Source organism: Lissotriton helveticus, chromosome 3_2 (assembly GCF_964261635.1).
Source record: "Lissotriton helveticus chromosome 3_2, aLisHel1.1, whole genome shotgun sequence".
In the NCBI taxonomy this organism is placed as follows: Eukaryota; Metazoa; Chordata; class Amphibia; order Caudata; family Salamandridae; genus Lissotriton; species Lissotriton helveticus.
Window position 1 is genome coordinate 246,851,107 of NC_136062.1, and position 20,610 is coordinate 246,871,716.

At 44.7% G+C, this 20,610-nt stretch overlaps 1 pseudogene; it reads right to left on the reverse strand.

Annotated features, from left to right (window-relative positions):
• Positions 1–6,995: 6,995 nt before the first annotated feature.
• LOC144826281 (uncharacterized) lies at positions 6,996–8,814 on the reverse strand (annotated as a pseudogene).
• Positions 8,815–20,610: the final 11,796 nt, after the last annotated feature.

Consider the following 20,610-nt stretch of genomic DNA (forward strand, 5'->3'; position numbering starts at 1 on the left):
TCACCCCATGAGACTGTTTTGGACCGAGGGACCATGAGTTGATTGAGATTGGAGGACCGGAGCTGTCTAGGGGGCAGGTATCGAACCAACTGGTCCTTTAGAAATTGGGGACCTCTGTTGTTTAAGGACTTGTAGACTAAACATAAGGATTTAAATGTAATCCTATTGTGGATGGTCAACCAATGTAAATCTTTTATTGTTCCTGATATGGCCGCAAATTTTGGAAGTCCGGAGAGTAGACGGGCAGCAGCATTTTGTATCGACTGCAACTTTTTGAGGACCCTGGCCTGAGTGTTTAAAAATAGACCATTGCAGTAGTCAAGGGCCGATAGAACCAGGGAGCTAACCAAGGTTTTAATGGCAGCTGCTGGTAAAAACGGACTTATTTTCTTAATCATGCGTAGCTTATAGTGTGCCGATGATGCTACTTTATTCGCATGGTCTATGAAAATGAGAGCATCGTCGAAGGTGACTCCTAAATTTCTGACCTTAGCCACTGGAGTTGGGATCGCTCCGAGAGTAGATGGCCACCAGGCTGAGGACCAAGGTGGTTCAAGTGGTCCAAAAATGAACACCTCGGTTTTTTCAGAGTTAAGTTTTAGGCTGTTTATCGCCATCCAATCTTCTATGGCCAACATTCCTTCTTGAAAGCGTTGAGCCACATCCAGACCATCGCCTTTAATGGCTAGTACCAGTTGCGTGTCATCTGCGTATGAAGTTAGGCTCATCCCGTGGCTTTTGATGACACTAGCAAGGTCCGACACATAGATATTAAATAGTGTCGGACTAAGGGATGAGCCTTGAGGAACTCCACACGGCAGAGACAACTGAGCAGATTGGTATGTCCCCAAGGCGACAGCCTGGGTTCTGTCCTTGAAAAGAAAAAAGGAAAGAAAAAAGGCCATAGAACTAAACTAAGGCAAAATAACAAACCCCTCCCCTATCCCCCCTCCCTGCACCCCTGCAATGGCTACGGCCCATCCCCACTAGCAGTGTGCCTGTCGCCCCGGAACTAGACCTAAAAGAAGGAAAAAGAAAGAGTGGAGGAGGAAATATCAAACAGGCCCCCGGTCTCCCTTACCCCCTGCCAGTAGCAACCCGCCCCTATACGTATCCAGAATAATAAAATGCAACGATTAAAATGAGACGGGGGGAGCTTGTAAGAACCACCCAACTCCCGTGCTAGTATAGGTTACAAATCCCGTATCAAATGAAGTCATTGTTCAAACCCATCCAGTCAAAGTCAATCCTGGCCACTGCGATTTTTCCTGCAAGCCCTGTCCGCTCGATCCGCCATCCCAATGAGAGTATCAAAATGTTGAGAAAGTTCAAAGTCAGTACGGAAGGATTGAGGCCAGGATAATAGTACACAAAGTCTAAGAGTCAAACGATGTCCGCTGTCCACCAAAGATAGATCGCTAGAGCGTATTTGAACCATCCAGGAGAAAAAGGGTGAGGTAACAATCCTACAGTCACTGGAGAACTCGCTCTGAAATATAAGATCATCCATGTCCATCTGGGGCGGTATCGACACAGGGCATGATGTAGATTCGATAGTCCGGGGCTTGCTAGCAGTCGTTCGGGGGTCGACAAAAGATACCAAGTCTGGCTTTAGCGCGGGGCTCTCCGTCTCAGACGCTTCTTGCTCCGCGGGTAAAACAGCATGTTCCAGAACCAACAAAGGGTCGGAGTCCGGTCTCCGGCAGATGATATCGACCGTTACGACCATCCTCTGGATGATGGCTGTGACCTGTGAATGGAGCTCCCCAATGGCGGCCATTACAGTATGCAGCGACGGTATACATTCCACCCGCTCCATCGCCCCTCACGAAGCGACCAAGCAGGTCTCTGAACCCCGGAGGTCGACTACTCCGGGGCACCAGGCACAGGCAAATCCGATGACAACTGTGGGCACTCTCAAAAGCGCGATCTCAACACCGTCGCCGCCAGCGAGGAACCAAGCCCATCGACCCCGGGAGCCCAACGGGGCCTCCGGGCAGCGGCTCCCCGACCACAGCAACCGATGGGTCACGCCGCCGTAGCTGCGAGAGAAAACTGCCACCGATCCACCATCCAAATCAGACAAGAAACACTCCACTTCGGGAGACCGGACGCTACCCACGTCCCGCGGCCGATGTTATTCAACTCCAACCCGGCTGGGTTAGAAATCGAGGCCCCGGCTTCAACTCTGGGTTAGGCTGAGAATGGAACACGGCTTATCTTCGTTATTCAAGCAGCTAGAAATTCCGGGATTGCACCTTTAGAGTCAGGAACACATCAGCTGCACGGGAGGCCAGTGAGAAGTCAGGAGAATCGTCAGGATTTGTGAGCAACTGGCGGAGGTCGGCGGAGCCGGGAGCTTATGCGGCCATCTTGGTTGCTAGCGTAGCTCCTCCTTACTTTCTTCATTCCTGATACCTCCTTCACTATGTCTTCATTTTCTGTTAGAATTTGTAGGACCCCAGGGGTGGTGCCAAATAAGGTTGTATTGACTCGAGACGTTGCTGGACTAACATGCATTGGTTGTAGCTGTGCTTTTATTCTACATAAATAGAGGTGCAAAATACAGTGCGTAACATTCGGGGGTACCTCATTGGGGTGATGCAGTCTATCTACTGTAGTGGCATGGGGAATAAGGGAGCATACATAACAGCTGGTATTAGTTGTAGATTGTCCTATACTATGTATGTGCTGGTACCAACCATTTTCAAGCAGAGCATTGTGGAGAGGGTGGTGATCAGTATCATTTTCAACACTTCTATGCATGTGCATATCTAATATAGAGAAAAAAATCGAAATAGACTACGACTATCATCATCAATATTAACGCACCAAGGAGGAAAAATAAAAGAAAAGTACATATCTTAAAATAAGTGTCTGTTGAAGCTTTGGAGGGAGGCTTTACTCCGGTTGCTTCTCCTGTTCTCCCCCTCCTTTTCCTGCTCGGTGTCCGAAAGGATAAATGGCAATGTCGTTGTCCCATCAGATGGTACCATGGTTTACGTCCTTCTTCTTTCACTGCTGTAGCTGTTCTGTGAGTTACAGGGAAGGGTCAGTTGAATTTGCTGTCCTTCCAGGTACCGGATAAAATTATTTGTGTACACTAAAGTTCCAACTGACAAAGGTGGTCTTTGGTCATCTGCTGGTAATGCATTGGCACGCTTATCTGCTGCCTGGGTGACCTGTTTAGAGAAGAACCTTGCGGCTTTTGTAAGCTGTGCAATATAGTCAGATATTTCAGTTGGAACAACTTCAGGTGCACTTTCAGTTTGCAACTTGTGTCTAGTTGGGGGCACAAATGTACTCATAAGCCTCCCAGTCACTATTTGGTGTGGGGTCAAATGGCGATCTGACCCTGGAGTATTTCTGAGAGCAAATAATGCTAATGAGAGACAGTACAACCAGTTCCTTTTCAAGGTGACACACAGTTTACTCAATTTGTTTTTGAAGAGGCCATTAAAGCGTTCCACAATACCATTACTTTGAGGGTGATAAGCTGATGAGAACCTGTGTGTTATTCCTAGCAAGGTGGTAGGATGGGAAAAGATGTTATTCACAAAGTGTGTGCCATTGTCGGATCTGATCCCTTTGGGAATTCCCCATCTCGGAAAAACCTCACGGATCAGAAAAGTGGAAGCAGAATTTGTCATCACAGTGCACACAAGGGCCTGCTTCGATCCACCTTGAAAATGGACAGACTACAACTATGAGATACCGGTAACGGTTGCATCTCTCAATCATATCAACATAATCAATGTGCAACTCCTTGAAGGGTCCTTGTGGTCGGGGTATTGTAAAAGCTATTACCTTGAAGGTGGGGTTTGGGGAATACTGCTGACACACGGTGCATGTGTATAAGTACATTGTGATCATCTCATGTAAGTTGGGAACAACCCTGTCCTGGCGTATCTGGAGGGACATGTTGTCTCTGGCAGTGTGTGATGGAAAATGTAGCTGGTTCAAGGCTATAAGTAGTAGCGCTTGTGGCATGACAGGCTTCTGGATATCTGTCAGTTTATTAAATCTGTACTTGTCTCTGTGCATCCCCTAGATTCCCACAACTGCTTTTCATGGTCTGGAGCATTTTCCAGTATCTCTCTTAGATGTAGGTGAGCTGTTTCTGTATAATGCCTAGAAGGGTCCAGGGGATCATAAGATGCATCTGTGTCGCTAGCTGCTGTGTCAGTCGTTAATTGAATTGTGGAAGGTACATTGTTTAGAGGGAGTGTGGCTGCTTCCTTGGCTGCCCAGTCAGCCAAGGCATTTCCACAGGACACAAAGTCTTGAGAATTGGTGTGAGCTGCGCATTGTACTACTGCATGTGGTAGAGCTAGAGCTACAATCAGGTCTTTTAAAAGAGGGCGATGCATGACAGCACTTCGATCGGATTTTAGGAATCCCCATCGACTCCACCGCATAATGCTGGAATGCACTGTTTTAGTGACGTAGGCGTAATCAGAATACACTGTAATTGTTTTGCCTTTACCCTGTTTAAGGGCCGCCACCAGTGCTACTAGCTCAGCAGATTGAGCAGAATAATGGCAAGTTTATCTGTTCTGTTATCTGCAAAGTATCTGAAGAATCATGCTGCATGGCTCTGACCACTACTGCCCCTGTATGTTGTATTCCTGCGTCCTGATCTATTGTGCAAGATCCATCCACAAAATTTTCGACGCTACCTGGAATAGGGTCTTTTCTTGCGTGGCTAAACTCATCTGGAGTATATGTTGCACAGTCATAGGGGTCACTATCTGCACCTTCAATAAGGGGTGCAAAGAAAGTAGCAGGATTGACCGTATAACACTTGACAACCTTGCGAGATGGTAGTGATAAAAATAATCTCATAGCCTGATACTCTCTGTGTTGTTAGTGTCATCTTAGCATTCTGAATTATTGCAAACACTGCGTGTTATGCATACAGGGTCAGAGGTAAACCCATGACAATGGGGGGACTTTTCTCAACCGCAAAGGCTGCTGTTGCCAAAGCTTGCTCTCAGGGGTAATGGCCTTTCATACCAGGATCAAGTAGGCCACAAAAGTAAGCAATTAGCATGTGGCCTAAAGGATACTTTTGGGTGAGGACAGCCGTCATCACCTGGCCATTGCAGTGGCAAAAAAGGAAAAACTCTTTAGTGTAGTCTGGTGTTCCTAACACTGGTGCATTTGTTCTCTCTCTCTTTAGTTTTTGAAGTGTTTCTTGCATTTCTGCAGTAAATGTTATGCTGTCTTTCTGTGTCTTTGCCTGTTTGATGGCTGCAAGCAAAGGAGCTATCAGGGTGCTATAGTCAAAAATCCATTGTCTGACATAGTTGCATAGGCCCAAAATGTTTTGCATTCCATTAACTGTCTCAGGCTCAGTCATCTGTCTAATTGATGCTGCTCTTCAGGTGTAACTCGGTGAACTGAGGCTGATAGCAACTGTCCCAAATAGTGGACTTCTTCCTGGCAATATTGTAATTTGTCACTGTCTACTTTATAGCCTTGTTGGGCGAGGCTGAAAAGCAGAGACACAGTGTCTTTTCTGCACTGTTCTTCTGTGGCACTACAAATTAGTAAGTTATCGACATACTTCAGTATTGTACTGTCACTTTGAAAATTATCGAGGTCATTCTTGACTGCTCTGTTGAAGACACTAGGGGACTCACAGTACCCTTGATGTAGACGAGAATGGAGGTACTGGGAGCCACAAAATGAGAATGCAGTCAAGTAATGATAATCTGGGTGCAGTGGAATGCTAAAGAATGCATTTTTCAAGTCTATGACTGAGAAATATTTAGTATCTTTGGGTATATTAGTCAGGATAACGGAAGGGTCAGGTACTACAGGGAATTCCGGTATCACTATGTCATTAAGGGGGCACAGGTCTTGAATCATGCACCATGAATTACCTTTGGCCTTCCTGACAGGGTAAATCAGTGTGTTATAGGGGGATACACCCTGGTATATGACTCCCTGCTCTACCAATGCCTCTATAACTGGGGGGATGCCCTCCTCTGTTTCTTTGGTTAGAGGGTATTTCCTTACCCTTGGTAGTATTCCTCCTTCCTTCAAGGTTATTCTGAATGGGCATGCTGTGCGGATGAGGCCCACATTGCGGGGGCATTTGGTCCTCAAATCAGAGGGTACCAGTGCAAGGTGATTGTCCTTACTAGGACCAGAAACAGTCTTTGGTATTGAAGACCTTGTTTCCAGAGTAGTAAGCAATGGAATACTGTCTTGAAAAACTAACACTGATCTTGTGGGGTCATTGGCAAACAACTGGTCAACTGATATACCTTTTACTTTTATATTGGGGTCATGAAAGATGACACAGGACCACACCGTACAGATGTAATCACTGGCCATCACCATCCCCCAGGTGGAAGATATCTCTACAGCTTCCACCTCCAGTATGAGATCTTTACCTGCCACTTCAGAATTCAGCTTTTCTGACCAGGGGCTCTGGCAGCGAAACAGAAAGTTCCTTGGCAATTCAAATAGCTTTCCTTTTAGTTCTGGTGTTTCTGCTATGATAGTATACACTGCTGTAGTAAAGGCTGGGATGTCTATAGGCCTAGCTCTGGTTCGGTCACCGTCTGGGTGATGAGTGACCACTGTCATGATACATGTACAAGACATTCCTGGCGTTGAGCCAAACCATTGTCCCATCCTCCTCAAAGTGGATGGACATGTTTAATTTTGCCATACGATCACGTCCTAACAAGTTTGCAGGGCCGTGGGGGAGATTAAGAGTCTGCTGTTAACGTACCTCCGCCTATCTCCATCTCCACAGGTTTGGTGAATAGAACCCTCATCACCTCCCCGGAGAACCCCTGTGTGTCCGTTGATGAATTTGACAGCGGGAGTCCTCTCTCACAGATACAGGACCTAGTGGTCCCAGTATCAACGAGAGAGCTGTATTCCCTGTCATTTATGGCTACCGTCACAGTGGGTTCCTCGTCTGGCCTGTGAGTTATCCATAGTACTGGACACATGAGACTACTCCGTGGGCACCTTCATTGAGCATATCCTCCCACATAATTTTGCTGAAAGGGGTTTCCTCCTCTGACCGTTACCCCACCTTGTAAGGTTTGGTGTTGTACAGTGGGCTGTAATGCCTGTTGCTGCCCATACTGCATTTGGGGCCCGAATTATTGCACCTGTTGGGGCTGGAACTGTTGGTGAGGCTGCATTTGGGACTGTGGAAGATATATCACTTGGGGGCTCATGGCAGGCTGTGCCACAGTGAGACCAAGTGGTACCATTTATTGGCCATATATTACCCATGCCTGTTCGTTGTTCTTTTTGGTCCTAAATTCTCTAGTGAAATATCCTGGCATGTTACAGTAGTGCCAGCCCCTGAATGTGTTCTCCCTATTTGCCCCAAACCTTCCTCGCCCTCCTTGCCCATTCCTGCTATTAAATCTGGGGGCATATTGTTGGGGTTGTGAAGTGGTGTTTACAGGTGGCATATTCAAAGACACTGCGGCCATCTGGGTAGCCGCAGTGGCAATTCCTCCCTCTGCCCTCTTTGCTAGTTTCTGTTGTACTAATTCAGCTGCTGCTTTCTCAATTTTATCTTTCTCACTCTTTTCCTTGTCCTGTCTCCTTTTACAATAATGGATTAAGTGAGCCTGTATCTCAGTCCATGGTTTGGCTTCTATGGTGTCTAGTTTGTCCTGCACTTCAGCTGGTAATTCCTTCTTCACTATGTTATAGAACAGTATTGCATATTGTCCAGTCACATCCCATCTCTCCCCTACCTCCTGTGTCCATTACTCCTTCATTCTGCTTAGGAATTGTGATGGGTCTTCATCTGGCTGCATTGTCTGTGCCATGAGAGATCCAATGTCTGGCCTATCTGGGTACATTCGTCTTAGTTGTGTATAAACAACTCCCCTTACTTTGTTTAAGTGTGCCCTATCACATTTTGAATTAGTCAATGTCACGTCCTTTACTCCTGCTTTTATGAACAGTGTTTCTGTTTCATCTCCTATAAGGGAGCTTAATAAACTTTTGATGTCACCTATTGCAAGGGGTATCCCTGCTGTGTGTTTTTTAAAAGCAGCTATCCACTTCCCAGCCTCTTCAGCAAGTGGTGGCAGCTGTTTTTTAAGATTTTCTTTATCCATACGAGGCCATGGTATGTATTGGGGCGACCCTGAACCTTTAAATATTAAGGGCAGTTGTGACAGGACCATGTCCCTATGTCCAGTAGGGTGACGTGAGGTATACTGTCTGGAATATCTTTGCCATATTCTCCAACTATCCTTCAAATAAGGATAATCCCACTCAGGATCCCCTATGCCGTGAAGGATGCACATCTCCGCATTTGCCATGTCTTGTGGCTCAAACGAACCATATTGTGGCCATGGTGTCATATGTGGTGCTAGTCCCTCTGTTAGATTGTCAGTAAAAGGGACAGCATTGTACCAACTCTGTTCTTGTTGGGCCATTGGTCATTGGTTGTCAGGTTGCTGCCTGGGCGCATAGAGAGTATGCGTGCTTTGTCTTTTCTCACTGTCATTCTACCCGTCATGTAAAATGTCCCCTGTTTCTCATAAGGGCGTGCATGCGTTTCATCAAATCTCAATCTGTCTAACTCTCGCTGTCTCCTCTGTAAGGCTTCAGCACCCCTGTTGGTGTCTCCCCCTCACAGGCAAATTGTGACTGTTCTCTATCATAGTTGTTAATGATGGACATTCTTTTAACATGCTCTGTAACATCATCCAATGCCCAATCTGATCCTATGTAAGATGTGTCTGACCTCATGTCTTCTTCACCTAAGAGGTTATGTGCATATAGGAAGTCTTCCGAGCTTTGGTGTTCCATCATTTGTGACCTGTCTAGTGTCTTCCGATGTCACAAGGGCACCTCCTCTTTTTCCCATGTTGTTCTTGTGTCCATCTGTTCATCTTCCCTTATCTTGGCCCACTTGTTATCGCCACCCTCCTCTATCAGCCTCCAGCGTTCTGCAGGAGGTATTGTTGTTGTTATGTTAGCGAAGCTTATAAAGGGCACTTCTACCCATGGGTGTCCTGGCGCTACACACTGACTCACTGTAAGCAGGGTGTCTAAATCGTGAATAACCAAGTCTTCAGCCCCTTTCTAAAGGAAAGGAGCTCCAAGGCCTTCCTCAGATGTACTGGTAGACTGTTCCAGGACTTCGCTGCACCATAGGAGAAACTCTTGCCTCCCCAACTGGCCTTCTTTATTCGGGGCACGGCGACCAGCCCTCCATCGGTGGATCGCAGCTCTCTGCCCGGAACATACCATTCAAAGCACTTGGTCAGAAACTCCTGGCCAGTGCTATTCAGCACCTTAAAAACTGTGCACAGTGCCTTGAATTGTGCTTGTATTAGAACAGTAGCCAATGCAGTTGCCAGAGACCATCTTGGGCAGAGGCAAACCTAGGTATCCTAATTAGCAGTTGTGCTGCTGCGTTTTGTACATCTCTGTAGTCTGACCAGATGGTTTTTTTTCAAGTTAAGGTTCAGACTAGTGCAGTAATCGAGGCGGGACAAGATGAGGGCTGAGACCGCTGTCCCAAAACCATCTGCTGGAAGGAGAAATTAGATTTTTCTCAAAAACCTAAGGAGGTAGAAACAGGTAGATACCACTCCAATGACCTGGTCCCCAAAATCGAGTTTGTGATCCAGGATCACACCCAAGTTTTGGCTTTGTCTATAGGAGCTGGGAGTTTCCCCATACCCTCCGACCACATGTCAGGAGACCAGATGTGTGAATTATTCCCAAATATAATGACCTCGGTCTTGCCTGCATTCAATTTCAGGAAATTAGAAGCCATCTCACCAGAGATACTGTTCATATGTCATCTTGTGGCCATCATGTCTTTAGTCCCTTGTTGAATAGACAATACGATTTGTGTGTCATCTGCATAAGATGTTAATTGCAGCTCGAAGGACCTTATCAATAACGCCAATGGGCTAACATAGACATTAAAGAGCGTTGGGCTCAAGGAGGAACCCTGCGGCATCCCACATGGGAGGGTAAACGGCTTGGATTTGTCCTGCCCCATCTCAACGGTTTGCACTCTTTCCGTCAAGAAAGATTTCAAGCCCTCCCTTCCACCCCTGCCTTCGACAGACGGTGCATCAACACATGGTGATGGACCTTATCGAAGGCCGCGGACAGATCCAGCAGGATCAGGATATCAACACCTCCCTGATCAACCGCTCCTCTAACCTCCTCAGTGGCTTTAATCAGGGCTAGCTCTGTGCTATGCCCTGCACGAAACCCAAACTGCGTAGGGTCAAGCGCGTTAGTGCTTTGAAGGAAGGCACTGAGCTGCCTGTTAATAGCTTTCTCCAGCAACTTGGCCGGCAACGGGAGACGAGATATGAGTCTATAGTTATTGGAATCCTGTTTGTCCAAATTGGTTTTTTTTTAATAGCGGTAGGATAGAGGCAGATTTCAACAGCCTAGGATATATGCCCACGTCTATGATAGTATTAAACAAGGGCGTGAGGATGGAAGCCACGACCTCAGGAATGTTTTTTAGTACCGCAGCTGGGCAGGGTCCATTGGTAACCCAGACTGTAATGCCTGCAGCAAGTTTGTAACCTCTGAGACATGAAGCAGATTAAAACCCACCAGTCTGTCCGTCCCTGGCATAACCTGTGGAACCCGGCTGACTGCCACCTCTCCTGTCTCCCCTTGACCCTTAGAGAAGGAGGAGAAGATAGCCTCCACCTTGTTCTGAAAGAAAGAGGCAAGTGATTCACAAAGTGCTGGACTACTATGTGAAATGGGTTTGGTAGGCTTAGTCAGATTGGCGATAGTCCTAAACAGTTCTTTGGAGGATGAGTTGTCATCCTTTATCTGCTCCGCGAAATACGCTTTCTTAGTCTCTAGGATTAATTTCTTGTACCTACTGAGGCTTTCTTTATATTTTTCCCTAATATTAATGCTGTACCCCTTTCTCCAAACCCTTTCAAGCCTTTTGCACTCAGTTTTACGCTCTTTCAGTTTCTCTGAGAACCACGGTGCTGATGGCTGGGCTCTCCTGGGGGTAATCAGCTTACTTGGCGCAAATCTGTCACATGCATTCTTAACCCACCCCGAGTACAGGTCTGTTGCTGTGTCGACATTTGCTGGAAAAGTTGGCATGTTCCAGGACAGGAAGTTTCCCATCTCCGTGCTGTCTAAGTCTATGTACAGGCTAACTTTCCTATCCTCCTCTCACTCTCGGGGCTTAAATTCCTTGGACTGCTGACTGTGTTCCTAGTAACACCTTCTCTCTGTGTGTGTTTGAAACTAATTTTGGATGCCGACCTTCACTTTTATCTTTCTCAGTAGGTGCCATTTCATCGTCTAAATGAAGTGTAAATGTAGCATCCACTGTTCCTAGCCAATCAGAAACCGATATTCACAACACTCACTGGGGCTGGAATAGTTATGTTTATTTAGAAAGGAAAAGCATTTCCTTTTTTGAGTCCCCTCACTCACCAGGGTTTCCCCACGGTGACATGTTTCATCATTGGGGCCACCCCACCCCTCTACGGACTGGGGCGTGCTGCGACTTGCGAAATACGTAGGAGCACTTAAGTGATGGACTATGTGTAGTGCAATCGGTGTTTGTGAAGTGGAGTTAAATTATAAGGAGAGTGAAAACTACCTACCTAGTGAGCTACTAATAATTTATTCTTGCTCCTAGGGGGTAAATTAAAAACGGAATAGAAAACTAGGGTTCCTAGCAACAATGAGATAGGTGTACCTAGTAGTTGTGGTCAACATGTTTCAAGCATTCCCCAAGCTCTTCTTCAGGACTACACAGGGATCAGCCCTGTGTTCGCCACTCCTAATTGTGCTCAAGTTGAAGAACCAGGCCTTTAAGGGCCTAGCGGTGCAGGGCACGCCTAAATCTCCGAGTTCACCTGCTTCAGTTATACAGAGACACGGGACACTCTGTTAAGCGTAGACAACAGGATTTATTAGCTGCAGCTATGCACAGTGATCCTAGAAGTACACCAATGGTATGTTCTCAGGAGACTGCCCCTTTACTCCGGGGCTCACAGTCTTTTATATTCTTTTACATCTGTATAAGAACACTCCCAATGCACAAAATTTAAACCAATGAAAAGATATGTTTTTTTGGGGAAAACAAGACGTCACATGATTACATTATCCACCCCCTAGGTCATGTTTTGACTAACCACACAGGTGATTCAATAATGGCGTCCCTGAGTTAATCAACAGTGGTAGACATGTTTGTGTATTGTGAAAAGGCCAATTTACAAGGTAGGATAAGGCAGGAAGAAGGACAATGAAAACCAACAGATGGTTTGAGACAAGGATTAGTGAGTCGAGACAAGAATACTGAAGGCCAACAGGCAGTTTGGATAAGGATTAGGGACTCGGACTGATTCCCGGAACCGACTTCACCTCAAGGATAGAGGGGTTATTTGATATGTGGCAGTACGAAGGGCAAGAGTTTTCTGTTCGCCGCGCTGCCTGAGTGAGGGCAACACAAAATGGCGGAGAAACACAAAATGGAGTCAGAACCGAATTTCCTCAGCCCCTCCTTTTGCCATTACGCAGGCAATACATAAACTCACGTTAATCTGAGTCTACTTCGATAGCCATAATATCTTTGAGCTGTTGTTGCAACATCATTTGTATGTTTTCTGTTTGCTGTGAAATGGGTCTTGGCACACACATGGTGGCACAAAAGCCACAGATGGTGGGACCACATTGTAAGCTGAGGCAACATGAAAAGACAATGGCTAAAATCATTCCAATGAAAGTTAGTATCTTCCATCCCCATGTAGACAGTATCCCCAAAACCATCCCATCAGAGACCAACTTCCTTCGTCCTGGTGGATGGACTCAGCAATGTGGTGTAATTTAGAGATGGCCTGGTATACTGTAGGTGCGTTATCAGGTATGTAAACGCAACAACTGGATCCAATCAATTTACAGACTCCACCATGGTCTGCAAGAATGATGTCTAACACCATTCTGTTTTGTAATGTCATAAGGCGATCCGCCTGAAGCTCGGCGGTGAAGTTACTTAGTGCTCCGACAGTTTCATTAATTGTGGCTTCGACTACTCGAATGAGTTGCCTGATGTTTCTACTATTGGCCATAGGGCCCCAAAATGGCAGGAGTCCTTTGAGGAAGTCGCCTCCCTCTTGTCCTGCTGTGTCTTTTTGATCAAAGACACTTCTCTTGTATTTATTTCTATGATGTCCTGAAGGAGCGGTATATGTTGGAGGGAGGAGAAAAGCCATATAACAAGTTCCTGAGAAATCGGCTGGTAGCCATGTATAGGCTCTAACATGGCAAACGAAGTATGTTCCTTGAGACGCTACCAGTGGTGGAGAAGTTTGGGATGCATAGGTATATGTAATGTTACAAGTGCTTTTTCCCAATTGGGCCTTAGGACTCTGACCGTTTCCCTGGAGACATAGGTGACCTTGGTGGGGTACAGTATATATAGGTGGGGATATTTTCTTTTTGGCTCCGTCTGTAAGTGACGTAATGTGTCACATTCCAATCAATGTATGCTTGTCGTTCGTCAGTAGGGAATTCATTAATTTTGCTGTAGTGTTTTGACATAGCCAGTATTCCTTTTATTAGCGCGTCATGATTAACGTCAACTCCATCCCTATACGGACCAATAGGATGTCGATGTTGGTTTTCATAGGCATTGGCAAACATAGAGGTGTAAGCCCAAGCAGATCCTTTCAGGGAGAAGGGTAAAACTAAATATGGCATTCCTTTATCTGTATTATGGAGTAGAAGTCCACAAACCCAACAATCGGTGGTATTGATCACCAATTGATGCTGGGGTAACAGTTGGATGAAGGAATTATTGAGATACTCCATTCTCCTAATTTGCTCATGCTCAGGTAGTGTACGAAATTGGTGTGGGGAAACAGTAGTGCGAAAAGGTATGGGCTGGGAGGTAGATATATGTTTGTGCTGTACAATATGAACAATCCAACCCACACAAGCTAATATAATACATAAAGAGATTAAAATACACAATGTTATACTACATTTGGTATATCATAATTTACAATATTTCTTCATTATATTATTTTCATCATTTTTCTTTAATATAGCAGAATCCATCTTCTAGGTGTTGCTAGTTGCAGTCTTCCTTCTTCACTTAGCCGTGATTATTAGCCGTCCTATGACACTGCAAGTCCCGCAGACCTATTGCCACTACTCGGGTCATTAACTAAGGCTCTTACCACGACCCTGCAACCTAATTAGATGGTCAATGTCACAAAAAGCACAACAAAAGAGTTTCTGAATTGTCCTTAGTTACTCTAGATCTCAAATTGTATCTAGTTTTGTTCGGCACAGTCTGATTCTGAAAAAGTGTCTCTGGATTAGTTGTGTTCAACCTCAGATGTGGTGGGCAGCTTCCTGCAAGACGTCATCATCTTCTTTTTCAGATTGAGTCCAATACAGGTGTGCATCGCTGGAAGGTACAAATCGAGGGATTCTTTCACTTTCAAAATCACCAATACCTTCACGGACCCACTGGTCATAAGGCAAAGGCAAGGGTACCTTTTTGCAATGCACATCATGTATCCAGTTCTTTTTGCCGACCACCTTCACAGCTGTTCGTGTAGTTAGTAGGACTTGGCACGGCTCTCTCCAGCGAGGTTTCAAATTCTTTGATCGCTGAAAATTCTTCACACACACTCAATCCCCTGGGTGTATGCCATCTCCAGGATCAGTTGAAGCCTGAGGCAAAGCGACTTGTACCTGTTGGTGGAGGACACGCAATTTAGTGGTGAGGTCATGTAAATAATCAATTAACAATGAGTACTCTATGTCAGAATATTTCTTTGGCCTTGGGACTCCCCAAACATTTGCTTGGCGTCCAAACACAACCTCGTAAGGACTGAGTCCCATACGGGAATGAACAGTTGTTCGAGTGGACAATAGTGCTAAGGGTAAAGCATCGGGCCAAGCAAGACCCGTGCTGGCCTGTATTTTTGCTAGTTTGAGTTTAAGGGTACCATTATAGCATTCCACTAAGCCTGCTGACTGAGGGTGGTTTGCTGCATGAAATTTCTGTCTAATTCCAAGACCTGCACATACTTTCTGCATTATCTGACCTACAAATTCACTTCCATTATCGCTCCAGAGGATTCGAGGCAGGCCAAACCTCGGGAAAAACTCCTTCAAAAGAACTTTGGCTGTAGATAGAGCAGTATTGTCCTTTAGGGGATAGGCCTCTATCCATCTAGAAAAGGCACACACCACCACAAGGACATACTTAAGATTGTTGCATCGCTCAATGTAAATATAATCTATTTGCAACTCTTCAAAAGGATATGTTGGAGGAGCAAAATGGCCTGCTGGGGTCGGTGTTCCCTTTCCTGGGTTATGCATCAAACAAATAATACAATGTCTAACTAGATTATCTGCACATTTTGGAATACCCTCATTCTGCCATACAGGAGCTAGAAGTTTGCATATTCCTTTAGCACTGATGTGAGCTGGACCATGTGCCATGGTAACAACCGGAAGCACATAGGCATCTGGTAATAGCCAGCGTTGATGTTCAGATAATTCTGTCCAACACCCTGTTACGTCTAATCTTCCTGTAGTCTCTCTCCACTCACTCAATTCTTTCTCTGTAGCTTCTTCCTGAATCATTTTCACACTTTCTATTGTGTCTTCACACATCCCTCCTTGTCTGATCCATCTAGCAGGGCCTGCAACATACATGCGGCTTGTAACATCTCTCGCTGTTTCTTTCGCTATCTGATCTGCAAACGCATTTTCTTGTCCTACATCATCAGTAATCTTCTTATGCGCACTACACTTGATGATTGCTATCTGAGTAGGCAAGGTAAGTGATTCGTGAAGGTCATTCACCAACTCACCATGCTGTTTTTTAGCACCATGGGAGGTGAAAAAGCCTCTCTCCTTCCATAAGCGGCCAAAACTATGGGCCACTCCAAACGCATATTGACTATCGGTGAACACATTCACTCTTTTTCCTTTAGCCAATACACAAGCTCTAGTTAGAGCTATTAATTCAGCTGCCTGAGCTGAATTCTGTCTAATACGTGCAGTTTCTACAACTGTATGCAAAGTCGTAACTGCATAGGCTAAGGTTGTCTCACCATTGGGGAGTTTAAAACAAGAGCCATCAACCCATAAGATTCCATCTGGATTCAAGAGTGGAGTATCTTTTAGATCAACTCTACCTTTTGTTTCTTCCTCTGTACGGAAGAAACAATCATGTTGTTCTTGAGTATTTGTTTCTTCTGGGATCGGTAACAGTGTGGCTGGGTTTAGGGTATTGCATCGTTTAATATGCACATGACTAGCATAAAGTGTCAGTTCGTACCCTGACAAAGGAGCACTAGTAAGATGCTGTGTCTTTGTCCTATTCAGAAGGATATCTACTGCATGTGGTACCATGACAATAAGAGCATTATTTAACACCAATCCAGCAGACTGTCGAATGGAAACTGCCGTTGCTGCTGTGGCTCTCAAACAACTAGGTAACGCCTTGGCCACTGGGTCCAATGTAGCTGAAAAATAGGCACATGGGCGTTGTTTGTCCCCAAATTGTTGCGTTAAAACTAACAATGCACAACCTTCTCTCTCATGGACATAAAGAGTAAAAGGCTTACTGTAATCAGGAGTACCTAACACAGGAGCAGAACACAGGGCAGTACGTAAATCATTAAAACTTTCCTGACATTCTGCAGTCCAAGGAAGAGGTTGGGGTGTATCTTTAAGAGTGAGCGCTAACAAAGGTTTCGCTAACAAGGAAAAATTAGGAATCCATTGTCTACAATAAGAGGTAATGCCCAGAAAGGCACGTACCTCCTTTTGTGTTTCTGGTACAGTCATTTGAGCATTTGCTTGGATACGCTCTGGAGTTAATTGTCTTCCCTCCTTTGATAAGAGATTACCTAAATAGGTAACATTTTGGCTGTAATATTGCATCTTAGAGAGTGAAACCTTGTGGTCAAGATCTGCCAAGTGTCGTAACAGTGTAATAGTAGCCTGTCTACAAATGTCCTCAGAATCAGCAGAAATCAACAAATCATCTACATACTGAATAAGGGTGCCTCCTGGAGGTAAAGTGAGAGTATCGAGCTGTGTCTTTAAAGCTTGACTATAAATGGAGGGACTCTCACAATAGCCTTGAGGAGCACGTGTGAATCGGAAGCTTCGGCCTCCTAAAGAGAAGCCAAAAATATCTCTACTTTCTTCGGCAATGGGAATACTGAAGAAGGCATTTTTCAAATCAACAACAGAAAACCAAGTAGCAGAAGCAGGTACTGTTGTCAATAGGGCAGTGATATCTGGGACGACAGGAAATTGGGGTACAACAATTTTGTTGACCTCCCGGAGATCGATCACAAGGCGATAAATGGGAGGTTGGGAAGAATCAGTACGTTTAAGAATAGGTATACCAGGACTATTGCATACATTCCCTCTAGTCTCTTCAATCAAACCTTTTTGAACCAAATCATAAACAATAGCCAAAAGAGCTTTTTCACCATCACTAGAAACTTTGTACTGGGGTATGCGTGGTAACCTAATATTGGGTTTGAGTGTGACAACATAAGGCGGGATTTTCAAAAGGCCAATATCATTAAGACCTGTAGCCCAAAGAGTAGTAGGAAGAGAATGCAATTCAGGGGGAAGTTTGTCTTTAGACAGATACACTGGAGAAATCAATTCCCTACCTAGAGTGAGTTGTACACCAGAAGGAGAACAATGTAGGGTTGCATACAATCTTTTTAATAAATCCAGACCCAACAAATTTTCACCACAACCAGTTGTTAAAATAAGCGAAGCCTCTAGATCATAAGGACCTATCGAGATGGGCAAAGTTTAAGAAATTGGGTTTTTAACTGGGGCGCCAGAAAATCCTACGGAAATATTCGTTAAGCCAGACAAAGGTGCCCCAGGGAGTTTAGAGTGAATGATAGAAATCTTTGTTGCACCAGTGTACAATAGAAATGGCTCTGCAACACCTAATGTAACTACCTCAACATAAGGCCCATTCCAATCTACTGGAACTGATATGACTCCCTCAATTCGTCTATGGCTGTCCTAGCTAGTATGAAAATCTTGACTCTCATTTTCGTTATAATAATTATCATTGTAATAGTGAGCAGATTGAGTATTTTGTTGGTCAAAATAATTCATGGAAGTTTGAGGGGAAAAAGAACGCTGTTGCTGATCATAAGATGATCTACCTCATCCCCTACGCCTAGGTGTTGACTGATAGCCACCTCGGCTACGTGACCCAGACATATCACCAGTACAATGTAACAAAACCGGGCAACTATTCTTGAAGTGACCTTCTTCCTTACAATAAGCAATTTGATTAGGACCCAATAGAGACCTTGGAACAAAGGGTTCAGATTTCTGGAACAGCCTCTGAAATTGGGGAAGTGGCTCATATGAACGCTGAGCAGAACGAGGAGGATAAGCTTGTTGCAAAAGAACCTTCGTTTTGAGGTCTTTATTTTTCTTTTCCGTTTTCTCTTTCTCCTCTATGTCCCTATTCTCATAGTATTGAACCATCGTCAAAATTCCCGAAGGCGTTGCCACAGGCCACGCACTTTCGGACATTTTGAGTCTCGTAGATAATTCCGGCAATAAATTAGAGACGAACTTATCTACAAACAATCTTTGACCACCTGGCGTAGCCATATCTTGCCCGCTGTGATCAACAAATATTTCCTCAAAACGCGGAAAGAAGTCAGCCACTGACTCATCCTTCTTTTGCTTACAGGCGGACAACTTATCCCAATTAACTGCTTGTGCTGGCATCAGAGTCTTCATTAGTGTTATTATTCTGTCGGGTAATTCTGTAATCATTTGTTCTGGTTTAGCTCCACCCACTTGCCTTCGGTCTGCTTGTGAGATGGCATCCCAATTACCACCTAGCTCTACAGCGTGATCCTCCTTACGAATCTTATTCCATATTTCAGATGGGACTACTTGACCCATCAACATGTCTATATCTGATAATGTTAGAGTGCAAGAGGACAATGTTTGCGTTAATTCTTTATAATATCCTGCCGGATTTTTACGTGGATCAGGTAATGCTTGCTTTAATGCAATAACCTCTGATCTTTTCCACGGAACATGTACCCAAACTTGCTGGAAATGAACAGGCACAGGGGGGTTATCCCCTGGCACAGCATCGCGCCATAGTGGTTGTACCTCTCGTATAGGATATAATTTGTCTGTTTTAACAATTCCTTCTGCCCCTACATTTTTACAAAATAGAAGATCTCTATAGGTTACTAAATTCGATATCGCATCTTTATAATCTTGTCCTATCACTGCTCCAGACGCTACTTCCCTTCTTAATTATAATAATCCACTAGGTGGGCCATTTTGAATTTCACTCTCCCACATTTGAATCAATATCTCACACATGAGATCAAACACATACCGTTGAGTGGATGTAGGCCATTGCATAGCTGAATCTTGAATATCAGATGACCAATACATATTACCATTTGTCATCCATTTTTGAGCCTGAGATTGAAGTATCGTTACTTCATGAAGATCGAGATGACTTTGACTTCTAAGAGTTCTCTTTATGATAGGGGAATTACGTACTTTATTCATGAAAGGAGTAAGAGCTGAAAAGAACCCACTATCTTTTCTTCTAACTGATTGTGGAGTAGAGGCTTGTGTCACAGTCACGGGGGTAGAAACTAACGTCGTTACAGGAGGTATTACAACAGAACCCGCAGTAATAACTGGGATCATAGGTTGAGGCGGAGGTGGAGGTATAACAGGTAATATAGCAGGTACTGGTGGAGGAACCCAGGCTGGTACATAAGGCGGTGGAGCAGACAACATTAGGGACATTAAGGGATCTTTTTCATTCTTCTCATCTAATGATGGAGAAGGAATCAAAGCTGGATAACATTTATCTACTGTCATACGATGTTGTCTATCTAAAACCTTAAACGTACGATCAGTTTCATCGTCTTTAAATTGCTGAGCAGCCTGTATGACAGACATTTCTTTTTCCTTTCTAGCTCTTTTTGCTTGTTTAATTTCTTTCTGTTTTGATTCCTTTCACCAAACGCGAAATGAGTCAAACATTGCCGGTCGGGCTTTCCTCTTAAATAGTCTTTCTTCTAAATTGTCCAACACACATGGCTCAAAACTACCATCCTTCGGCCATTGTAAAATACCGTCATTCTTAGTGTATTTTTCCCAAAGGTCGGCAAAGATGATAGGACCAGTTCCATGTTTGGAATAAACTTCATATTTTGGGGTCCCTATTGAAGGCACTGGACAAGTATCTTCTAGTCGGGAATCTCTTTAACAACAACACCATCTCTTGAACTTACTGAAACCAGGCATTGTTATTTCACTGGCCTCTTACTAACATCAAGGGGTTAATCGACTAACACAGTACAAATTTACTCACCCCTCGGCTTCGGTTATTGCAACAATTGAATCAAAGCAAAATCAAAAACAAAGATGTGGGAGCTACCTACAATTACTTAACCAAATTGTTCTCTCACACCAACAGAGGCCCGTCTACCATCTCGAGATGCCAGTCATCATTAATACGAACCAAAGCAGGGTGGCGGTCAGGGTAGCAGTCACCAGCAGCCGTCGGAAAGGAGAAGC